The 24,000-nt window shown below is 41.3% G+C and overlaps 1 protein-coding gene across 6 annotated transcripts in view; it reads right to left on the minus strand.

Moving 5' to 3' along the window:
- Window positions 1–24,000, minus strand: part of MSRA (methionine sulfoxide reductase A) — a 389,740-nt gene that overhangs the window by 260,871 nt on the left and 104,869 nt on the right. The window lies entirely within an intron of this gene.

Raw genomic sequence — 24,000 nt, forward strand, 5'->3', positions numbered from 1 at the left:
GCACTTCGTGTCCTCACCGAACGCAGACGAGAGTTTCGGCAGGGGCTGCTTGCAGCCTATGTTGATCTCTGTAAAGCGTTCGATTCAGTGAATCGGGATGTCCTCTGGAGGATTCTTGGTCTTCGTGGGGTGCCACCGAAACTGATCGATCTGATGTCTGAACTCTACTCTGGTACTGAGAGTGCTGTGAAGTGTGGTGGTACCATCTCTGACTTATTTCCAGTTGTTACTGGAGTTCGTCAGGGATGTGTACTTGCCCCCACACTTTTCAGCACTTGTATGGACTGGATTCTAGGGAGGATGTCGGAGAGATCAAGTTGCGGTGCATCGTTTGGCAATGTCAAGATCTCAGACCTTGATTTTGCAGATGATGCAGTCATCTTTGCGGAGACTTTAGACATCCTCTTGGGGGCCCTCGAGGTGCTGAATGAGGAGTCGGAGCCGTTGGGATTACGGATTTCTTGGGTCAAAACTAAGATCCAGGCTTTCGGTGACATCTTGGATGCTGCTGTCCTGTCTGTGTCTGTTTGTGGTGAGGATGTTGAGGTCGTGGAGAGATTCACTTACCTTGGCAGTGATATTCATGTCTCCGCAGGTTGTGAGCCGGAGGTCAATAGACGTCTGGGTCGGGCCTGGGGAGTCATGGATTCACTGGATCATGGGGTGTGGCGCTGCCGGTACCTGTGCGGGAGGACGAAAGTCTGAGTCTTCAGGTCCTTGGTACTTCCAGTCTTGCTCTATGGGTGCGAGACTTGGACTTTGACCAAGGATCTGAGACGGAGACTTAATTCCTTTGGTACCAGGTCTCTTCGGAGAATCCTTGGCTATCGCTGGTCGGATTTTGTGTCCAACGAGCGGTTGCTGAGAGAGACTCGGATGAGATTTGTTACCTGCATAGTCCGTGAGCGTCAGCTGCGGCTGTATGGACATGTGGCTCGTTTTCCTGACGCTGATCCTGCTCACCAGATTCTCTCAGCGAGGGAGTCTCATGAGTGGGAGGCCAGTGGGCCGACCACGTGCCTCATGGGTTGCAGCAGGTTGACCATCATCTCAAGGAGATGGGGATGGGCCTGGCATCTGCCTGGGGGATGGCCAGACGGAGGCCCCTGGAGTACCGGCGGAAAGTGGACGCAGCAACGCGCTGTTCTGGCACATGCTCCCATACCTGACCTGACCTCTTCTTTTCCCCTTCTGAATGGGTAGCTCACTGTGTCACATCCACACAACACATATGTGCACAGAAGTGTAGCTGCGACATCAAGAGGATTTTCTGGTACTTCTTGCTCAACACTTCTACCAGCTCATGAATAGGTAGGTATTGATTCTGCCGTTGTATCCAGAGTTCTTGCAATGTGTTCAAGCAGCAGAAGTGATATATACACAGCATAATTATGTCTGTATCTGTTGCATGCACAACAGCTCGATGGTGATCAAGATATTCCACACAATACGCAAGATGAGCAATAATCCTTGTGTCTGCCTCTTCATGTTCTTCACAAGGTAAGTCCAGAACTGAACTTGATGCTGATGTGATGGAAAGAGTGTGACCTTTGTTTTCCATCATACTACCAAGAATGATGGTCACTCCATCCGGAATAGCTTCAGGACTCTCACAAAGGGAAGTGCCAATGAAGTTCTGAAGATTTCCTTTATTTCTTGGATTCTTCATGAATAAATTCCAGTCCGGAATTTCTAGACTCTTGGATGGTGAGAATTGTCTTGCCTGGTCTGTCTGGTTTCTCCTCTGCTGCTCATCACCCTTCAAAGTATGGCTATCATCAAAATCATACTGATCACCAATGATGTTGACACAGTTGCACATTTCAGGTTTCAACTGCAGGAGCTTGCGAAGATACAGCTGGGGAAGTTCACCAAATGTTTTCGCACCCATTTTTTGGTATTTATTTACAAATGCCATTGTGTCTACCAGATAAACTGTGTATAGGTCACTCTGTGGTAATGATGGCAGCTGTAAAACAACATCCTGCTCAGCTTCAGCAATTAGCACTGCCACGAAATCAGACTCGTTGCCTTTGCGCATTACAACCCCCTGTGCTAAGCGTGGATCAACCTCAAACAGGGATGATGGATAGTCTGTCCACTCATGGGAAAATGCAATCTGTCTTGTGACTGGGTCGGCATCTCGATAGAAACACAGCACACGTGTAGTTGCAGTCTCATCTTGATAGATCCTGATTAAACTCTGTTTCCTTGATGGTTTTGATTTCTTCTGTGAGGAGAAAGTTACCAGCTTCAGTGGTTCAATCTTAATAGAGACCACCTCTTCTGCTTTCATAATGGCTTCCATGCCCTTAGCTTGAGCATGGACCAAGTCTTTTGAAGCAGCCTTCTCACTAGTTGCTCTATTGAGCAGAACCACTTGGTTGTTACACTGGAATGGGTTTATCATCTGCTGGCATATCACTTTCTTGATCTCCTCAACATGCATATGTTCTTCTGTTGCCTGCTTCTGTGTTTCTCCATGATGAGTAGATTCCTGTTGGCCTAGATTAGCCATAGACTTTATGTTCTCTGATACAGCTGTGAGAAATGGTGCTGTTTTCACATATTTATCTCGAGCAGCTGGTGCCTGAGATATGCGTTTGAACAGAGATGTCTTCCCTTCATTGTTGTATGTCTGCTCCAGGGCCATGTCACTCCAAACACCATTGAATTTTCCTTTGGAAGAGTGAACTGTGAAGTACCCAACCTGGATCCAGCAAACCTTAACCGAACTGTGTTCAATAGAGTAAGAGGATTTTGGGGTAGGGGTAACTTTGGTTGACAAAAATGTTAATTTTCTCTTTAAAAATTGATAGAACTCAATCAAATTTGCTGTTTTAATTAGCCATGGATACCATGTTCATATCACATTAAGAGAAATTAGTATTCTAATGCAGCATCTGCCTATGATAAGAAAAGTTCTAAAGGCCATCTTCAAAACACGTTATTTTTAAGGCATTTTTCACAAAATTATGTACTTTTACGAGGTTTACTTTCACAAAGGCAATTTTTTTTTGTCATTTTACAATGCACTGATTGAATTCTTACATTTAGTTCACATTTATTTTTCATGAATGTGATTTTTTAATTTTTTTAGAAATTTTATTGACAATTGCTGTTTTATCAAATTTTTCAAATCTTCCTCAAACAAAAACGGCCGCCAAAATTTTTCGCAAGAGCTTATGAATTGCCAAGATTGGTTTTCATGAACTGCAAACATATATCTAAACATCCTGGGGGTGTAAAATTTTATAGCAGAGGCTGTAAGGTCCAACCCTAAAACAGCCTCATACACAGGTTGGCTCCCGGACTAATATGTATATATGTATATATATATATATATATATATATATATATATATATATATATATGTATATGTATATATGTGTATGTGTATATATATATATATGTATATATATATATATATATATATATATATATATATATATATATATATATATATATATATATATATATATATATATATATATATATATATATATATATATATATATATATATATATATATATATATATATATATATATATATATATATATATATATATATATATATATGTATATATATATATGTATGTATATATATATATATATATATATATATATATATATATATATATATATATATATATATATATATATATATATATATATATATATATATATATATATATATATATATATATATATATATATATATATATATATATATATGTATATATATATATATATATATATATATATATATATATATATATATATATATATATATATATATATATATGTATATATATATATATATATATATATATATATATATATATATATATATATATATATATATATATATATATATACATATATATATATATATATATATATATATATATATATATATATATATATATATATATATATATATATATATATATATATATATATATATATATATATATATATATATATATATATATATATATATATATATAATATATATGTCATTCCACCTCATATCACTGGAGTTGACCCCTTCAGATTTACTTTAAACTTTCATAAAATAGTTCCCAGGTATCAAAATGAAGCTGCGTAAAATTGTTCGGTCCATAGATGCGGTCAACTCCGAGATATTGAGGGTTGAAACTGTGGTTGTGGCCCTATTTTTATGGTCGTTGTGAGCATCACAAAATGAACGGCTACTTTTAAACTCCCACAACTTTTTAAATATTAATGCTAGAGCCTTGAAATTTTTCAGAGATTATTCTTCTATAACTGCTCTGTAAGAAACAAACATAAAACAGAGTATTACTCTTTTAATTTTTATGATCTGATCAGTTGAAATCCAGAAAAAAAAATGTTGGTTTTGTATGAAGACCCAACTTTGAGATCCCATATATTTTTATTGACCCATTTCAGAAGCTTGAAATTTTTTCAGGTAATAACTGTATGGTCGTAGTATTCAAATACATGTTTACTTTTCTTAATCAGTCATATAATATACAGTCATGATCCCTCAAAAATTGAAAATTTTCATTTTTCCCCGAAATTCAGGTGAGGATTGCAAATATATAACGAGGTATACCACTTCAAATTGTTCACCATTGGAAAGAGCATATTCAAGTTTACAAAAGTGTCAAATATCAAAGTGGTATAATGTTTCTATCAATATTTTAAAAAATATTTGAATAAATGATGTTGTGCCAGTGCTGTGCGCGTTGTGTGTGCTTTTTAATGAACAGTCCTTTTACATGGAGTACATATGTGTAGTACATGTATATAAAATGTATACATATCATCTGCTATTAGGATACCATAAACACAATACTTTGAAATTTGAATTTGTAATTCTTTGTTTCTCATTTGAAAATAGCAAGAGCTTAACTCATCTGGCTGAGGCCAAAAATAGAACTCAGGAATAGTGGCTGATCTGCTGATGTCAGCAGTGTATATAGTTACATTCAAGGGAGGACATTTGTTGGGTTCCTTTGGTCCATGTGATGAAAGTTATTGATGCTCCCCCAGCGACACCCGGGAGGCAGTACAAGCTCGCACCTGACTTGGAAAAGCAGATCAAGGACCTATTCAAATCATTAACGTGAAATGTTTTATTACATTGTTTTTGCAGTATGTGATATATTTTTGTATTATTAATTTGAATCATAGAACTAATCATTCATGATTACCATGGTGCCCACACAATGCACACACTTCATGTATTCACGACTGTGTTTACAACAGTTTTTTTAAAAATAGAAAATATATATTTTTAAAATATACCACTTTGATATTTGACACTTTTGTAAACTTGAATATGCTCTTTCCAATGGTGAACAATTTGAAGTGGGATACCTTGTCATATATTTGCATTCCTCACCTGAATTTCAGGGAAAAATGAAAAATTTCAATTTTTGAGGGATCATGACTGTATTATATATGACTGATTGAGAAAAGTAATCATGTATTTGAATACTACTACCATACAGTTATCACATGAAAAATTTCAAGCTTCTGGGATGGGTCAATAAAAATATATGGGTTCTCAAATTTGGGTCTTCATACAAAACCAACATTTTTTTTCTGGATTTCAACTGATCAGGTCATAAAAATTAATAGAGGTATACTCCGTTTTATGTTTGTTTCTTATAGAGCAGTTATAGAAGAATAATCTCTGAAAAATTTCAAGGTTCTAGCATTAATATTTAAAACGTTGTGGGAGTTTAAAAGTAGCCATTCATTTTGTGATGCTCGCAACAATCATAAAAATAGGGCCACAACCACATTTTCAACCCTCAATATGGTGGAGTTGACCGCATCTATGGACCTAAAATTTTACGCAGCTTCATTTTGATACCTGGGAACTATCTTATGAAAGTTTAAAGTAAATCTGAGGGGGTCAACTGGGAACATTTTCTTAAATTTGGTGATTTCAGATGGAATGATATATATATATATATATATATATATATATATATATATATATATATATATATATATATATATATATATATATATATATATATATTCACCGATTACAAAAAGGAGATGTGTTTGTCTGTCCGCACGTGTCTTGCAAAGAAGAATCAGCAGAACCTAATGTAGCGGTTCCTACTGTCATAGAATAATTAACATGGTTCCATTAGAAAGCTAATAATAGATCTACTTGCAACAAAAATGTGTCTGTTGAATCATAAAGGCACCTGTTTTAAAAGCCTTTTTTTATTTAAAGGAATTGAAGATGCGAGAATGAGACCTTAACACAGCATTTTCAATGATATAATCTGTTATTGTATGACAGAAGAAACCCTTTAAGACAGGGAAGGAGCACATAAAGTAAAATATAGAAATACGTCTCGAAGCAATAGAAACATATATAAGTGGATATGGAAGACATATCAGTGTCCATAATGACAGCAGGAACAACATGTTGTAAAAAAATATATCCCTTTTTACCTCCACCACCAAAGGTGTACAGAGGTTATGTTTTCACCCCTGTCTGTTTGTCTATCTGTTTGTCTGTGAACATGATATCTCCAAAAGATGTGGATGGATTTGGTCGAAATTTTGTGGACAGCTTGGGTGTGTGACAAGGATGAAAGGATTAGATGTTGGTGAAGATCCAGATGTGGATCTGGACATGAGAATTTTTTCAGTGATTTTCCCCCATTGAAAGACAGGTCCAAAACGGCATATAGCAGGATATCTCAAAAAGTTGTGGACGGATTCGACGAAACTTGGTGGGCAGGTTGGGTATGTTACAAGGAAGAAATGATTCGATTTTGGTGAAGATCTGAATCCAGATCCTGATCTGAGAATTTTAAAGTGATTCTTCACCATTGAGTGATGGGGCTAAAACCATATATAGCACGATATCTGAAAAAGTTATGGATGGATTCAGACAAAAAAAAAAACAATTAAAAAAAAAAAAAAAACTTGGTGGATGAGTTGGTGAGGTGACAAGAACAAGACGATGAAATTTTAGTTCAGGTCCGAATCCAGATCAGGCCAATAAGTAGGATGCAAAATGTAAACTAATCAGCCTGGCAGAGGTATGGACTCGACCGAGTGGCCGTTCTAGTTTCACACTTACTATATTTTACATCCTCATTGAAATTCACAGATAGACATGCAATATTTTGGTGAAGTACAACATGCTGTCTTTTGATGAATCCTCTTAACGAAGCGATGGTTACGCACGCCTCGTGTCTCCACAAAACGTCCTCGGTCTTAACCTGGTCCAAAACAGTGCAGTGGCATTCATGCACATGCCAATTTTATTTAACAAGGTAATTTGCATAAAAAAATGGCTTCTTGAATATTCAACAAGAAAAGGAATAAACACAATGAACGAATTTAAATTAAAAAAAAATATTTATATATAGGAAGGAGAACCTCAGGAAGTTCTTCCACAAAGGGTTGGGCCACTCGGCCACTGATATGGGTTGCATTCAATTTTGTGGCGAGGATAGGTGTGAAGCACAAATGTATGCAATGCACGTATGTCTGCAACTCACAGCCGAGCCGATAATGCTGAGCCGTACGCCAGCTATAACATTCTAGCTGATGGACCCCATGTACGTCACACATTCCCATGACAACATCATCGCTGCAAAAACGGATAAATAAAGAAACATAAGAACTAACCACCCTCGATTTGCATGCAAACATTCACTGGTTTCCCACCGATGCCAATTCGATTTTTTTTTTTAATAAAAAAGAAGAAAAGGTGACATTAAATAAATCTTGCAACAACCGAAACACTTCCTCAAACATTCTCAATGTATCTATTGATCGTTTTGTTATTGCATCGAGCCTTGGGCACATCGACACGAGCACAACGCAACATAGGCGATGGACAGGTGTTGACAGCAAACATTAAAATTAAATGTCCTTTCATCAAATGCAAACATTTTGATGGCACCGCAGATATGGCAACGCAAGCAATGCTTTGATGTCTTTGGTCACCTTCATGTCAAGAGTCGAATATTTTCGATGCCAGGCAAAATTGAAAAGCTCGGTGTGTTAAGGAAGTAGATAAGCAAAAATAAGACATAGATAAATAAATAAAGACATCAAACAGCTTGCATTGGGTTAAAAATGTGTGTGATGAGGAAGAAGTCCGTTTACTCGATGAGTTCCTGCAGAAGACAAATTTGCAAGCCTATGCAAAAAAATTTAAAAAACTGGAGCAAGCGAATGATGTCAGTCACTTCAATGTCTGCATCCCATGCTTCTGATTTTGATTGTCCTCCAATGGCACTAGTTTTTTTCACCCGACATGCTCTCCAAACTACCAGTCAATCACCTATTCCTCTACAATTAACTCGACCTTTTCACTCCTGTTTCTCCTCTCCCCACGCACCCCACCTCGCTCGCAAGACTCCAGAACAATCGGCCCAATACCACCCAGATCCCACACTGCAATCCCTATCAAAGCCCAAATGTGCGTCTGCAAAGCAAGCCACTCACAATGTTTTGGGGAAGCTCGTGAAAGTCATTCACATGCCGAGCGGCATGCCAGCTGCGTGGAATCGCGTGGCTCATGGTTAAAAATGAAGCCAGAGAGAACCGCAGTGCAATGCAGGAATAACGAAGAGACTGACTTCTACCCTGTAGCATGCGAGAGAGGGACAAATCTGAAAAAAAATCCCCAAAACTACAATAATGAATTAATTGTGGGCTCATTTATTATTGATCATGGCCTTGAGAAAATAGTTCCAGTATGCACACGACATTGACACCTTTTGTTCATTAGTCATTGCACTGATGAAATGATGACACATTTAACAACCATGACTGTAAAACTTTGATCTTCCATTAAGCAGGAGCATTCTTTGTTTGTTTGCCAGTTCCTTCAGTGTTTGAGTAATCTCAACAAAGCTTGACATTTGTACTCGGCGTTGGGGGAAGGAGGAGGCCAAAATGTCATTCGGGTCATTTGCATGCCCTGATCATTGGCATTCCACCAAACTCTGTGGTTTTATGCTTATAGTGTCTGCTGAGCATCTGGTTGGTTAGTGGTTTGACTCTCACACTGGCAGAGTCATAACGAAGATTAAAAATAATGATATGTGCTGCTTAACACTCAGCATTCAGAGGATAGAGCACAGATAAATCCCATTAGGAGGGAGATTTCTTACAAAAAGTGCCCTGTTGACTGCAGAGAGAAAGCACCACCATTAGATGCCAACGCTGCCACCCAAATGCATTCCAGGAAGTTAAGTTCCCCAGTTACTTCCCAGGAAGGAAGTTACGAGTGCTGTGAGATGTGGTGGTACCATCTCTGACTTATTATCCCTCGCCAACCAACGAAGTTGGCGGGGGATATAGAAATGGGTTCCGTCCATCCGTCCATCACATTTCGTTTCCGGAGCTTAACTACAAATCCCCTCAACATATATTTACGAAATTTGGTACACATATCAAGCAAGTGCTGAACTGGTGCCTTTTTATATTTTCTTATTGATTGGTCACATGGTTTGGCAGCCATGTTGGATTCAAGAAAATATTAAATAATGTTTTCTCTGAAATCACATAACCGAACGAAGCGAAAATTTGCAACTATCATCTTCCATCATGTCTGCATACATAGTAAAAATTATGACGTCACAAGTCACATGGTTTGGCGGCCATCTTGGATAGAAAAACACACCTCATCCGATTAACACGAAACTTCACACACGTATTCCACTGGAGGATTGGAGGCAGAATCTAAATTTATGATGTCATAGGTCACATTGTTCGTCAGCCATCTTGCAAAGAAAATTAATAAATTTTAAAAATCTTCTCCAGAACAGCTGGTTTACAGTTGTTACTTGAGTTTGTCAGGTGTGTGCTGGCCCCCACACTTTTCAGCACTTGTATTGACTGGATTATGGGGAGGATATCGGAGAGATCAAGTTGCAGTGCACCATTTGGGAATGTCAAGATCTTTGACCTTGATTTCGCAGATGATGCAGTCATCTTTGCAGAGACTTTAGATATCCTTTTGGGGGCCCTCGAGGTGCTGAATGAGGAGTCGGAGCTGCTGGGATTACGGGTTTCCTGAGTCAAAACTCAGATCCAGGCTTTCAATGACATCTTGGATGCTGCCATCTTGTCTGTACCTGTTTATGGTGAGGATGCTGAGGTCACGGAGAGATTCATTTTCCTTGGCAGTGATATTCATGTCTCTGCTGGCTGTGATCCAGAGGAAAACAGACGTCTGGGCCAGGCCTGGGGAGTCATGGATTCACTGGATCATGGGATGTGGCGCTGCCGGTACCTGTGCGGGAGGACGAAAGTCTGAGTCTTCAGGTCCATGGTGCATTCAGTCTTGCTTTATGGATGTGAGACTTGGACTCTGGCCAGGGATCTGAGATGGAGACAAAACTCCTTCAGTACCAGTGTCTCCAGAGAATCCTTGGCTATCGCTGGTCGGACTTTGTGTCCAATGAGCAGTTGCTGAGAGATACTCAAATGAGATTTCCTACCTGCATAATCTGTGAGCATCAGCTGCAGCTGCACGGACATGTGGCTCGTTTTCCTGACGCTGATCCTGCTCAAGAGATTCTCTCAGCAAGGGAGCCTTGTGAGTGGAGGAGGCCAATGGGCTGACCACGTGCCTCGTGGTTGTAGCAGCTTGATCAGCATCTCAAGGAGATGGGGATGGGCTAGGCATCTACCCGGGAGATGGCCAAACAGAGGCCCCAAGGGGACAGACGGAACGTGGACGCAGTGACGTGCTGCTCTGGCACATGCTCCCATACCTGACCTGACTTGACTTGATTTTCCCCAAGCTCAATTGCCATGTTTGTAAGATGTCAAGTCCTGCATTGTCTGCAGTTTCTGTCTGCATGCAAGTGATGATTTGTGTGTATTGCAGCTCTTTCATGAGCCTTAAAAACGATGGAAACAAAATGGGGTCATGCCATGAACCCCAAGGGAATGTTCATCATGTTCAAGCTGTCTCTAAAAGTCATGAGAGTGTAATGCACAGATGTAGAAACTATATCGAAGTAGCAAGACGAAATAATGTACCAAATTAACAAAAGGTGTCAATGTGGTGTTGAAAGATGAAAGCCTCAATTTCACACAAGGTGCATGCCCATCGAAAAGGCAACATTTTGAAGTGTAGAAAAATGGGCACAGCACTCTATTCTCTCAACAGTTTTTATGTCTCTGCTGATGAAGTCCATATAAGCCTGGTGTTGGCTTAGTGGTTAGGGTGGTGGCTTGGGATCCCAGTGTCCTGAGTTCAAGCCACGTTGGCTGCTGAATTAACACCAGGGGGTTGACTCAGCCTGTCATCCTTCCGAGGTCGGCGAAATGAGTGCCAGTGTACTGGTCCCGGTGTATGCCACGGTTAGAATAGGTGTACCATATCCATGTGTGTCGTAAGAGGCGACCAGGGTTGGCGTCAGGAAGGGCATCCGGCCATAAAACATTGCCTCACAAAAAGCCAAACCCCTGCACAGCAGGGAAAAATGGCTGTAAAAACGGTCATTATTATTTTATTGATGAAGTCCATACTATTTTTGTTTTTTTATTTTTTACTTTTTTGAGGCATTATGTTTTTGGGTTGTCCACCCCTACGTACGTCCATGCTAATTTCCGCTGTTTTCTCTACAATCACTTATCTTATTTGAAAGAAATTTTCACAATTGGTGTGATGACTCACATAGAATGTTTTAATGATAATTATGACATCAGGTCACGTGGTGTGGCAGCCATGTTGGAAAAAATTTGGACCTCTATCTCCAAAACCGCTCCATGGAAAAAAATTTGAAACATGGTTCATCTCAATTACTCTCAATGGGAAACAAGGGTGATCTTTACCTCCACCAATGAAGGTGGAAATGGTTATGTTTTCACCACTCTGTCTGTTTGTTTGTGTGCAGGATATCTCAAAAAAGTTGTGGACGGATTCGGATGAAACTTGGGGGACAGGGTGGGTGTGTGACCACAACCAATTGATTCGATTTTTGGTGAAGATCCGAATCCAGACCTGGATATGAAATTTATTTAATTTTTAAAATGATTCTTCATTGAGAGAAAGGGCCAAAAAAGATATAGTACTGCATCGCATGATATTTCAAAAAATGTATTGGGCCTGATATGTTCTCATGGATCAAACTTTATGTGGTGGAGGTATGCGCTCTACCAAATACCCTTATAGTTTTCATGATTTAATGATGTTTTAATGATGTCAAGCAATCTTTCTATATAATCAGCGTTTTCGAGAAATGTGGCTCGTGAAGAGGCTGGAGGCAGGATTGGAGGAAGATGTATCAATAACCTAACGCTCTAAGGTATGCTCATGATATTATACTGTTGACAGAAAATAAAGAGGAATTGATTATACTGCTGCAAACAGTGCAGAAGGAAAGTGAAAATGCTGGTCTTTATTTAAAACGAAAAAAAGGACAAAAATCTTGTTCACTGCGAAGATCGATGCATAGGTATCGTAAGCTTCCAAAAATATTTGGGGCCTGGGCAACCTCAGACTTCAGATTCCCCTCCCCCAATAAAATATTTAGCACAGTGGCACATGTGGAAAAAATAGGCTAATTGTTATAAAGTGGACTATCATAGCCAACGGGTTAAAGTAGATTCGGGGCACAGCAAAAAAACATTTGGGGCACTTGCCATGTGGGTCAGTAGCCAGCGACATCCCTGAATCGATGTGTTCAGATTAGGAGACAATCATGTGGAAATACTGGAAAGTTTAATCTCCCTGGGTTCGCTGAATGAAGTGAGTGGAGAATGTGGAGGAGGAAATAACAGATGGTTAACGTTGGAGAGAATATTCAGCAATGTCAGAAATGGAAGAGAAAAAAAAATATTTGGAAAGACAAAGATGTGACAAAACAAATCAATTGGAGGCTTGTGAATGCTCTGGGATTTCCAGTTGTAAAGTAAGATATCGACAGAGGAAAAGAAAGAAAGGAAGAAGACTGACAGGTTTTGAAAAGTGTTGTTGGAGACAAATGTTAAAAATTCCGTGGACTGCTAGAACAACAAACGTATCAGTTCTTCAAAAAATTGGACCACTATGTATATTAGAAGTGCTGATGTTAAAACAGAAACTGTCAAAACTGAACACATCATGCATGCAGAAAAAGAAAGTTTGAAGAAGCTAACGAAAGCTAAGCTTGCATGAAGGAATAAGAGAGAGGCAGACCTTGTACTTGTATGTGATGGAGGATGGGGAAAAGAGTGCAAGCAAGTTGTCTCCACCAAAGCTTCAGGAAAAAAAAAAAAAGGTATCGTAAATATACTCTACCGGTCAAGGGTTTTAGAACACCCCCATTTTTCCAGTTTTTACTGAAATTTAAGCAATTTAATGTTTCAATGTACTCTGAAATTATTGTATAGAACAAATAAACAATTGCAGACCTAAAAATAAATCATAGGAATTGTTTTGTTGATCAAAATTTTATCAAATTTTTGACTCAACAAAGTAGCCACCTTTTGCTGATATAACAGCCAAACATACTCGTGGCATTCTTTCCACAATGGAAATCAAATATTGTTCAGAAAGTTCTTCCCAACACTGTTTCAGAAGTTCCCACAAATGTGTTGCATTTGTAGGTTGCTTTGGTTTCACCCATCTGTCCAGTTCATTCCAAACCCGCTCGATGGGGTTTAAGTCTGGAGACTGTGTTGGCCATTCCATGATTTGAAGCCTACCGTCTTGTTCTTTTCTTCTAAGGTAGTTCTGACAAAGCCTGGAGATATGTTTTGGGTCGTTATCTTGCTGTAGGATGAACCCCTGACCAACTAGGCATAGACCAGAGGGTATTGCATGGCAGTGCAAAATGCTGTGGTAGCCCTTTTGGTTCAGTGTGCCAGTCACTCTGTGCAAGTCGCCAACTCTGGATCCAGCAAAAGAGCCCCAGATCATCACGCTTCCTCCTCCAGATTGAACAGTTGGTGTCACACACTGAGGAACCATCCTTTCGCCTACTCGACGGCATACAAAAACCCTGCGTGATGAACCGAAGATTTCAAATTTTGATTAATCGGTCCATAAGACCTTCTTCCAGTTTTCAGTAGTCCACTGGCAGTGCTTCAAGGCTCAGGCAAGCTTCTTTTTCTCATTTCGCCATCTTAACAATGGCTCTCACTGTCACTGGACCTGTCAAACCTGCAGCTCGAAGTCTTCTCTTCACAGTTGAAACTGAGATTCCTTACTTTGACCAGTGTTAAGCTGTGCTTGAAGCTGCTGTCCTGTGAGCCGCCTATCACGCAAGCCGTTGACTCTCAGAAACTTGTCTTCTCATTGTGTTGTGGCTTTGGGTTTTCCAGACCTCTTCCTGTCAGAGTTTCCTCTAGTTTCCAAGTGCCTTTTCATGGTTTGGAAACTGCATTCACTGACACCTTGCCTTCTTTGCAATTTCTCGAAAGGAAAGACCTCCACTTTTGAGGGTTATAATGATCTGTCTGTCTTCCTTTGTCAATTGTCTTTTTCTCACCATTATGATAACAAAATACTACCTCCTGTAGTGCAATATTGTCCAAATAATGCTTCAGAGGGTGGAGCAACACAGTCTGTTCCAACACTGCTTTTATACAGACAGAGGATTTGTCACTAATCGTCAAAGTTGGGACACCTGTAGGAATTGTTCGCGTCAACTTTCAAGGCTTAATTTACTTCCATTGCTGCAGAACAGCTGCAATTGCGAACCCACGACTTGTTCCCTGAAAAGGGCCTTTTTTAACAACTGTGAAATGTACATGATTTTTCAGTTTTTGGTAACCCAAACTTTTCTTTTTTTTAACCTCTGGCAGTTTACCGCTTAGCTTTCTACCATTTCAGGTTATTCATTGGACTTGAACTGCTTAAATTTCAGTAAAAACTGGAAAAATGGGGGTGTTCTAAATCTTTTGATCGATAGAGTATGTGGAAAAAATTATGGGCCCAGACAGGGAATTTAACCCCAGGAACCCAGGAATGTAACATGTTAGATCGGATGGTGTAATAGACACTTGAGAAAATGGCGGTAAAACCCGGTACTTATTGATTTATAAGACTTTAAACCTCTTTAACCCTGTATTTAAATTGAATTTTATACTTGAAGACTGCAGCACACAAATCACCTTCAGACTACTCAAAGAACCACGCAATGTATCGATATGTAGCATTAGGGGGCGTGGCATATGTATCGGGATGAAGAAGAGGCTGCCGTAATGGCTATGAACTGATCAATAAAGCCTCCAGCTCCTAAATTGCGACTCGACGTTGCCTTATTTGTATACAAGGGTGGACGGTGTGAAAGACTGCTTCAGTCGCGCTAAACTTCTGGATTTTACAATGATCGTGATTTTTACCATAACTCAAACCAATTCAGGATCCGTTTTGCCTGTGATGTCACCTTGACCTTGTCAATATACACCACTTTCCTTGAGTTTGCTCTCAACTCGTACAGTACAGACAACTATTTGATGTTTCTTCTCTACTCAATCTCTGGGGGAATCCGGTCAGAGCAGCTGGCTTCCTTGGGGCTGTTTACTTCCAGCGAAGACGACTTGGTCTACTGCTGACAACGATGATTCGTTTGAGGACACAAGCAAGACAAAAAAAAAATATATAGACAGAATGGATGGGGTAGAGGTTGGTGGTCGTTTTGGTTGAGATGTTGGGTGTGGGGATGGAGGGGCACAGCGTGGTCGCGCAGTGAGCCTCTCCTGCGTCCGTGTGGATTGCTCTGGGCACCGACTTGATCTGGCACCTGTGTGTGGGTGTGCACCAGCTGGCATTTACTCCTTCCGACTCTCAAAATCTCCGCAGTTCTTTGCTCAGCAAATTGCAGCTGATGACCACAGCAACTCCAAAACCTCCTTGCTTCACTGCCCTCTCCCTGTCACTTCACTCCCTGTTGCACTACTGGTGCAGTGTCTGAGTGTGGCTGCTTTATATAGCCAAAGCACTCCGACCTCCTGGGGTGAGGCTTCCCCCTACCTTTCGAGGGATGCGTACATACCCCTGCAGTGACGACGACGTCGCTACGTGTTGTCACCATTTCACCGGAATGTGTGCTGGTGTCACACGCACAGACCCGCCCTATTCACAGAACATGTGGGGTGTTGCAGACACTTATGTCAAAGGACGTGGAGCCGGTGTTAATTTGACTAAGCTGTTGCACAGGAAGCACACCCAGGTCGAAGGTGACACTAGATCTTACATGTACACAGTATTGCAATGTAATAGTCATCAACTAAGCGGTGTAATGAAACAAGCTCACACTCATAACATCTCCCTTTTTTAACATTACTGATATCTTACAATGAAATTTATTCCACTGCCCTTTTGGAACAATATGTAAACGGGTAACAACAATTAAAGTACTGGAAAATGTTATCTCAAGGTAAGCACAATTTCAGCATACTTAGAATATTCAAAGCCATTATTTATTGATTCATTTGTTGAAATTTTTTTTTTTGCTTTTTTTGTTACTCATGTCCCTCTGGCAAAATTATAACATCGGGCTATGCCAGGAGCTCAACAGTTCAACCGTAAGTCATATCAAACTAATAAATGTCCTTGTTGTTACTTGTAACAGTTCACAAACTGAGTCGGTTTGGGGGTCTTGGCAGTCTTTCACTACGGGAGGAAACAAGGCCCCTGTGTGAGGGAGGCTCTTTGACCTCAGCTGGTGTTGAGGGTATGCTGCAGATCCTCCTGGCTGATGTGCTTACTCTCAACTTTCTCAGGACAGCAAAACCTCAGGCTCAATGGCAGTTTTGTCTCCACATTGCGCATCAAGTCTTGTGATGCTTAGGCTGCGCCTCTCCGCTCGCCCATCCAAGGGCTGCCCATAACAGGGAGGTGGTGCTGACTCAGCCACTCTCAGGTACAAGTGATTGCAGTGATACAGGGCACCTGCCACATCCATGAGATAGGAGTGTGGGCAACTTGTTGCACACAGGTTCCTACTTTCCAGTGAACTGTCCAGTGTCCATGCAGCGGTTTCATGTGTTAAGTCACCAACATTCAGCTCAGGTAAGTCTTTGGCTGACCCATCATAGGTGAGCTTGGATATCTGCTTTTTTGACACAGTTTCTCCAAGACATCTGGAATGACACAAGGCACAAAGCAACGTGTTGGCCACAGGTAAGGGCATCTTCAGCCTTCTTGACAAAGCGCTATACTGGGCTGCTATCCATGCCCTCCATTGGTGTGTTCCTTCACTGGAGTATGGCCTTCCATGGGGTTTGCCATCACATGTAGCTTTCCTACACAGACTCTTTACGATTTTGATGGCAGACTCAACTTTGCGTTGGCTTTTGGGTGTCACGGAGAGGAGGTGACATGCTCAAATTCCCATTCGATGGCAAATGTCTGAATTGCTCACCTACAAATTGAGGCCCATTGCCAGAAATCACACGGTTTGGTTGATCGTGACGTGCGAACTGCACCTTGCATCGCCTGATTGTTATCTCTGCAGACAGGTCTGGGAGCAGCTCAATTTCCCAGAAGTCAGAGGAGTGATTGACTATCAGGAGGAAGTCTTTACCCCTGTACTTGAATAAGTCCATGCTGATGATCTGCCAGGGATGTGAGAGAAACTCATATAACATTGTTCCCTTATGCGGGTTATGTGGATATTGATCGCATACTGAACATTAACTGACAAAGTCTTTGATCTCTGCTTGCATGTTTGACCAGTATAAAGTATTGCATGCTTGTCTGTAGCATGCTTCCCCTCCAATGAGGCTGGAGTGGATTCGCGCCTGCATCTCTGGGCACAGTGTCGTTGGTATGATAACTCTCTGACCTTTGAACAGCATGCCATTCTTCACATTGATTTTATCTCTACATACCTGGTAATATCCACCAGCAATAGACGTCTCCTCTCTCTGGTCAGGCCATCCGACCCAGACAATAGCTTTTAATGTTTGCAGGTATTAGTCTCAGCCTGTGCACTGTATTATCTGAAGCAGGCATCCATCGATCAATGACGTTCAGGTAATCTATCCAATTGATCTGCTCCATATCATACTGCTCTTGCTGTATGCTACAAACTGTGTCGCTCGTGTTCCACATTGGGTGTCCTGACCACTGCTGTTGCCCGGATGAGCATGTTGGTGCTGTGTTGTAAATCATCTGTCCAGGCTTGCGCACAACCCTGAGGCTGTAGTTCTGGAGTGTCAAGTGTGAGCAGCATGTTCTGGAGCTGCTTGGGTGCACTTAGGAAGTAGTCCATGAGCTGAGATGGAAATTGGTACCATCTTGAGGGACCAGAAAAAAGTGATATGACCGATTGAAGACACAAATGTAGATAAGAAAACAGCATGATGGACCTTTCAGTAGAGTAGCTCAAGTTAATTATCTCCAATTCTCTGTTTTAGACCATTTATCGCTCGGACGGCACTTTTGCGGACAAGATTTAAGGTTGTGTGGTCAGTTTGTGCCGCGTATCCTTATTCTTCCACATTATATAGCGTATTCCCAAATACCATTGGAAAGCGGACATAATTTCCGATCCATTGGTATACAATATGCGACTATAGGTTAAATGGTAAGCACTTGAAAGGCTATAACATGGTTCGCTAAATAATCGTGCAAGGCAAATTTGAGGGCAAAAGCAGTCATTAAAAGTATACTTGTTCAAAAATCATAACATTCTAGTACATGGATATAGCCAATGTTATTTATTCTATATAGAGCGACATCTTGATATTATTTCAGGACGTCTGGCAGCTTTCTGTGATAATTATTGGACAAGTTACAGCGTTTTTCATGTTAAAACCCCTTGTTAAGCAAAGAGCGCTTTGTGCATCGACTCTTCGGCCATAAGCTATGAATGTTTGTCATCGCTATGAAATCATTACATTGAACAATTTCTTATTCGATATGGAAGGTTATTGTAAGTTGAAAAAAAAAGTATTTATTTGTATGTTAATAAATTTGACTTTATCAGGTAGAGCGTTGGACAACTTTGTTCATCGGGCCCCCTGTATGAATCCCGCCGCCGCAGTTTGCTTTTCGGACACTACAACATCAATTGTCCTTAAGCGATTTCAGGTTTTGTCATCAACCGTGTGTCCGTGGATCAGCATCATGGGTATTATTATTTTTTCCAGTTCAAAGAGTTTAGATAGATAAGAATATTTAAGTTTCATTTTGAAACAGGGTGACGAACGTTCATTAAGATTCATTTTTTAGTTTCAGCAAATGGCGATTTGTGAAGGTAATTATTGTATTACCTGTATTTTCTGATTAACAACTGAGTGTGCAGCAAAAAGACGATGGCTGCACCCAAAGAGACCACACTAAACCCTGACACGAAACGCTGCATCATCTGCACAAAGGCATCTCCATCATCCGAACTCTCTAAACCAAAGGACGCCGAGTCACGCAGAACCAAGGACATCTACACGTGCTCGAGAATTACAATCAACATCCTCACGTGTCCTGGATGATGTCTGCATATTCTGTGACAAGAAAAATAAGTACATCCTGGGAAGCAAGACTCGTGAACCACTAAGCCTATCACTAGAACTTCGCTCAAATGAAACCGTGAGAAGTGTTGCACTGAAGAAACTTGAGGATAAAATTCTTGCTTTACTTGTGCTCTCGGCAGAATCATCTGTGAAGCTTAATTGGGATTGCATTCCTACACAGTCTGCGACACAGTAAGCCCTTCCAGTGGCCGTGGAAAGGTGACAGGACTCAAACTCCTCAACAATCCAAGGTTTCAGACAGCTTTCAGTGACTTAGGGAAAGACTGGACACTACAGGATGATCTCTTCCATGTGCTTGAGGAATTCACTTGCAAGCTGTACATGTCTCAAACTGAAATCACAGAAGTTAACGAGATGCGGTTTCAGTTGTTCCGTGCCAAGAATGGTGATATCCAGTCAGGACAACTCCCTCCTTGTCAGGATTGTTTGAAGCTTCATGCTACCAGAGCATGTCACCAAGCAGCCATTTGGCACCACAGTCTTGAAGTAACTCCACGTGTACCGAGTCCACTTGACTGTAATGGTTGGGCATTGCATGACGATGGTAGACTTGCCATTGCGTGGATGTCTGGTGCCCCAGCTCCTGATGTTGTTCTGGAATTTTTATCCTGTTAGTGTAAACGGGAGTGAAGGCTGCCATCATGCACATGCATGGTCAATGGCCGAAGCTGCACAGCTGCTTGTGTTCTTCAGGAGTGTGAACATTAAGGTCCAAGATGAACAGTCGGACGGCAGCGTGGATCATGAGGACGATGACAATTGATATCCATAATGCATATCTCTCAAATTATTTGTCATTGCCCGTTTCTGTTTAATGATCATGTCGAACAGCTATTTTCTTTATTCAACACTGTGGGATTAAAGATAACTCTGTGGCACATTCTGTTCAAAACTGTTCAAGAACTTCACAACATGTATGTTCTCTTCTGCGATTGAATTGAACATGTAGCATCTTTGAAACCATGTCAGATCAATTTATAAAACTTAGTATCCTATTAATTTTGCAGTTTGGAAGTAAAATGCATGATTTGTGATCTGGATGTGATTTAAATTTCCTTTCAAATAAAGTGCATTACATTCGAGTAATGACACCACCAAATCATAAACGTGATAAAATCCATGTGTTTTGTGGATATACCCCTGCTGCACATAAAGCTGTGTAAAATGCTTGAGCTACTCTACTCAGACGTCCATCATGCATTTTTGTGTTCCAGATAAATCAACCTAACAGAAAATCACAACAAACCTTGGTCCCTCAAGATGGTACCAATTGGCCAGAAATGGCCCTCCAGCTCATGGACTAAAGGGCTTGCTAAAAATTGCAATGAGCGGCTGGTGATCGGTCTCTGCCGTGTTCACTTCTCGGCCATACATATTGTGGTGGAAGTGATGACAGCCAAACACTATGCTCAGCAATTCTTTTTAGATCTGTGCATAGTTTTGCTTCATCAGCATTAGCGCCCTTGACGCAAATGCAACTGGTTGTCCCTTTGCATGAGACAGCATCCAAGTCCATTTTGGCTCGAGTCACCTTGTTTGGTGACTGGCTTTGAGACAAGATAGTACAACTACCTTAATATAGAAATAACGGTGGTGACCAGACTCTTTATTTCTTGCACAACAGCATTGTATTTTGGTAGCCAATGCCATCATTGCATCCTTGTCCAGCAGTCTCCTCAACAGCACACAAACCTCAGAGAGGCGTAGCATGAATTTGACGAGGCAGGTCACAAATGCCGATGAAACGTTGGACTGCCTTTACGTCTGTTGGGTGAGACATTTCCAAGATGGTCGTCACCTTTTTGGGATCAGTCTTCAATCCATTTGAAGAAAGTATGTGTCCATGCAACATACCTTTGTCACCTTGAACTGCAGCTTCTTCAGGCCAAGTCTGAGTTTCATCTGCCTGCAGCGGTCCATCAGTGCCAGTAATTTTGCATCATGGATGCGGTCCGCTTTGCCATCTGTGTCCCCACAGCAAACAATGAGGATGTCATCTGCAAGAGGTTCTTCTCCACTGAGCGCAGCCAACAGCTCATGCTGCTTGCGCTGGTACACCTCTGGTGTTACGGTGATTTCAAAAGGCAGTTTTTGAGCCACCGTTTCCTGCCCCAGGGAGTCCAGAATGTTGCCATGTAACTGCTCTCCTCGTCTCACTTGCATTGCAAAAAGGTGTCGCAGATGTCTACTAATGTAGACACCCATGCCTTTTATAGTTTATCCAACATATCTTTGAGTGTTGGCATGATGTAGTGAGATCTTCACAGTGCCTGGTTAAGAAACTTTGGATCTATGCAAATCCTCAGCTTCTCAGGTTTTTTTCATTATGACCATGTTACTTATCCAGTCTGTTGGTTCAGTCACAGGGGCAATGTGACCATCTGCTTCGTCTGTCAAACTGTGCCTTCACGGTAGACTTGATGGCCATGGAGACAATGCGTGGGACACACTGGACTGGACAGATACTGGCGTCCAGCTCAAAATGTACTTCTCCTCGAACTGACTCTATTGGCCCAATGAAGACATCATTGTACATTCTTATCCGCAGCTGTTTGGTCAAAGGGCCAGTCTGCTGGTGCTCCATTTTGTGCAGTGAAGCAGGGCCAGTGAAGTGCATCAGTCCCAAGCGCTCACATGTGGAGCCTGACATCAGGTGTTTCTGACTGGCCTCCACAATTGCAAACTCAAGCTCGTGTGCCCGTCCACGTATTACACAATCTGTTTTTAAAAGTCCGAGTGACTTCATCAGCTTGCCTGAACACAACTTCAATGTCATGTCACTTGGTAAGAGTCGGACATTAGGTGCGAGATTCATCTGGTCTTTTCAGCTCAATATAATCGCTTGTTGCCTCAGAGTCAAGCTGGCATTGCTGTAACTTGGACGTTTTTTTTTCCTTCTCGGCATCACAGCACCGATGCACTCACTTGTGTAACTGACATTGCCACTGTTATAGTCTTCCTCATCAGAAGCAGTATTCTTCACCCTGTGTAGCTGCCCCGGTGCAGGCCTTCTCATACTTTTAAAACATACTTTTGCAAAGTGGTTAGCTGTGCCACACGATCTGCATGCCTTACCATAGGTTGGACAGTGCTCTTTTCCTCGTTTGCGTGAATTACCACAGTATTTACATGTGATGCGGTTGTCCGTCAACATGCTGGGAGGGTGGTTGTTTTGCTTTGTTGCTTTTGGAGAGCCGGTCCTGCTGTACTGTTGTCTCGATGTGGCATTAACACTGTCGATCAATGGCCTTTCCTGATCCATTGTTTTCATCCACATGTCCGCGAGCTCCGCCGCCCGGCAAATCTTTATGGCCACGTTTAGAAGCAAATCACATTCCATCAGGAGGTGACGGCATATCCTGTCATTAGCAACAGCAAAAACCATTTTGTCTCCAACCAGCTCGTCTTTCAACAAGCCATTTTCACAAGTTGTAGCTTTCTCTCTTATGCAGGTAAGAAAATTATCAATTGATTCGCCATCTTCTTCCTTACAGCTGCTGAACACGTATTGTTCAAACATCACGTTTCTCGCCGACTTCAAGTATGTCTCTCATGCAATTGGTATAACGGTCACGTCTTTGTCCTACTCGGCTGTGAGATTCAAGTTGTGCTTATAAACATGACAACATTCGCTGCCCATCACCCTTCTCAAAGTTGCCGCTTGTACTTCTGGCTTCTCATTCAGTCCGGTTGCTTGTAAATAATCCTCAATTTCAGCTCCAAAATTGCCCCAACTACCTCTTGGAGCTCCAGTCTCCAATCATTTTCATCGTGTCTGGGGGTGGAATGTTGGCAGCCATGTTGGTCAAGCCCTGTACCCATGGTGCTTCAGCAGCAGATCACAGTCTTTCTTCAGTTATTTACTCACTTTTGCATGCGCAGTGGTGCTTGAAGGTATCCGTTCTTGAATTGCAGGAGTAACTTGCATCAAGCCACTTCTGTCACCATGTTTCAAACACTTATGTCAAAGGACACGAAGCTGGTGTCGATTTGAGCGAGCCATGTTGCACACGAAGCACATCCAGGTCAGAGGTGACTCCGGCTCGTACATGTACGCAGTATTGCAATGTAATAGTCATCTACTAGAGTCTAGACAGTGTTATGAAACAAGGTAACACCCGTAAACACGGAGGTCGCACCGTGGACACACCACGTTCACTGGCGGAACATGGAATGCTATGTTCCCATGGAACATGCGGCAGGTGGATGGGGGGAGGGGGGAGGTGGGGGGTTGAGAAAAGACAATGGGGAAGGATATGTATTACTAATTACAGAGGGAAAAGAATGACGACAAAATATACCTGAAGGGCGATGGTGGTCAAGAGGCTCCGAGACATCCAATCCTGGTCCCAAATACTAATGCTAACATTCATTAAAAGATGTGAGATAACTAATCACCTCTGCCACCGAAGGTTTGGTGTTCCATTTTACCAATCTACTTCATAATGCCATTACCAATGGCCGGTTTGGGGATGGGCAACTTTGTCCTGATGGAGGTGCCCACTCCCCGCCGACCAATTATAATGTTCCTCATT

Source organism: Eptatretus burgeri, chromosome 1 (genome assembly GCF_056783735.1).
Source record: "Eptatretus burgeri isolate ZD-2024b chromosome 1, Ebu_testis_v1, whole genome shotgun sequence".
Classification (NCBI taxonomy): Eukaryota; Metazoa; Chordata; class Myxini; order Myxiniformes; family Myxinidae; genus Eptatretus; species Eptatretus burgeri.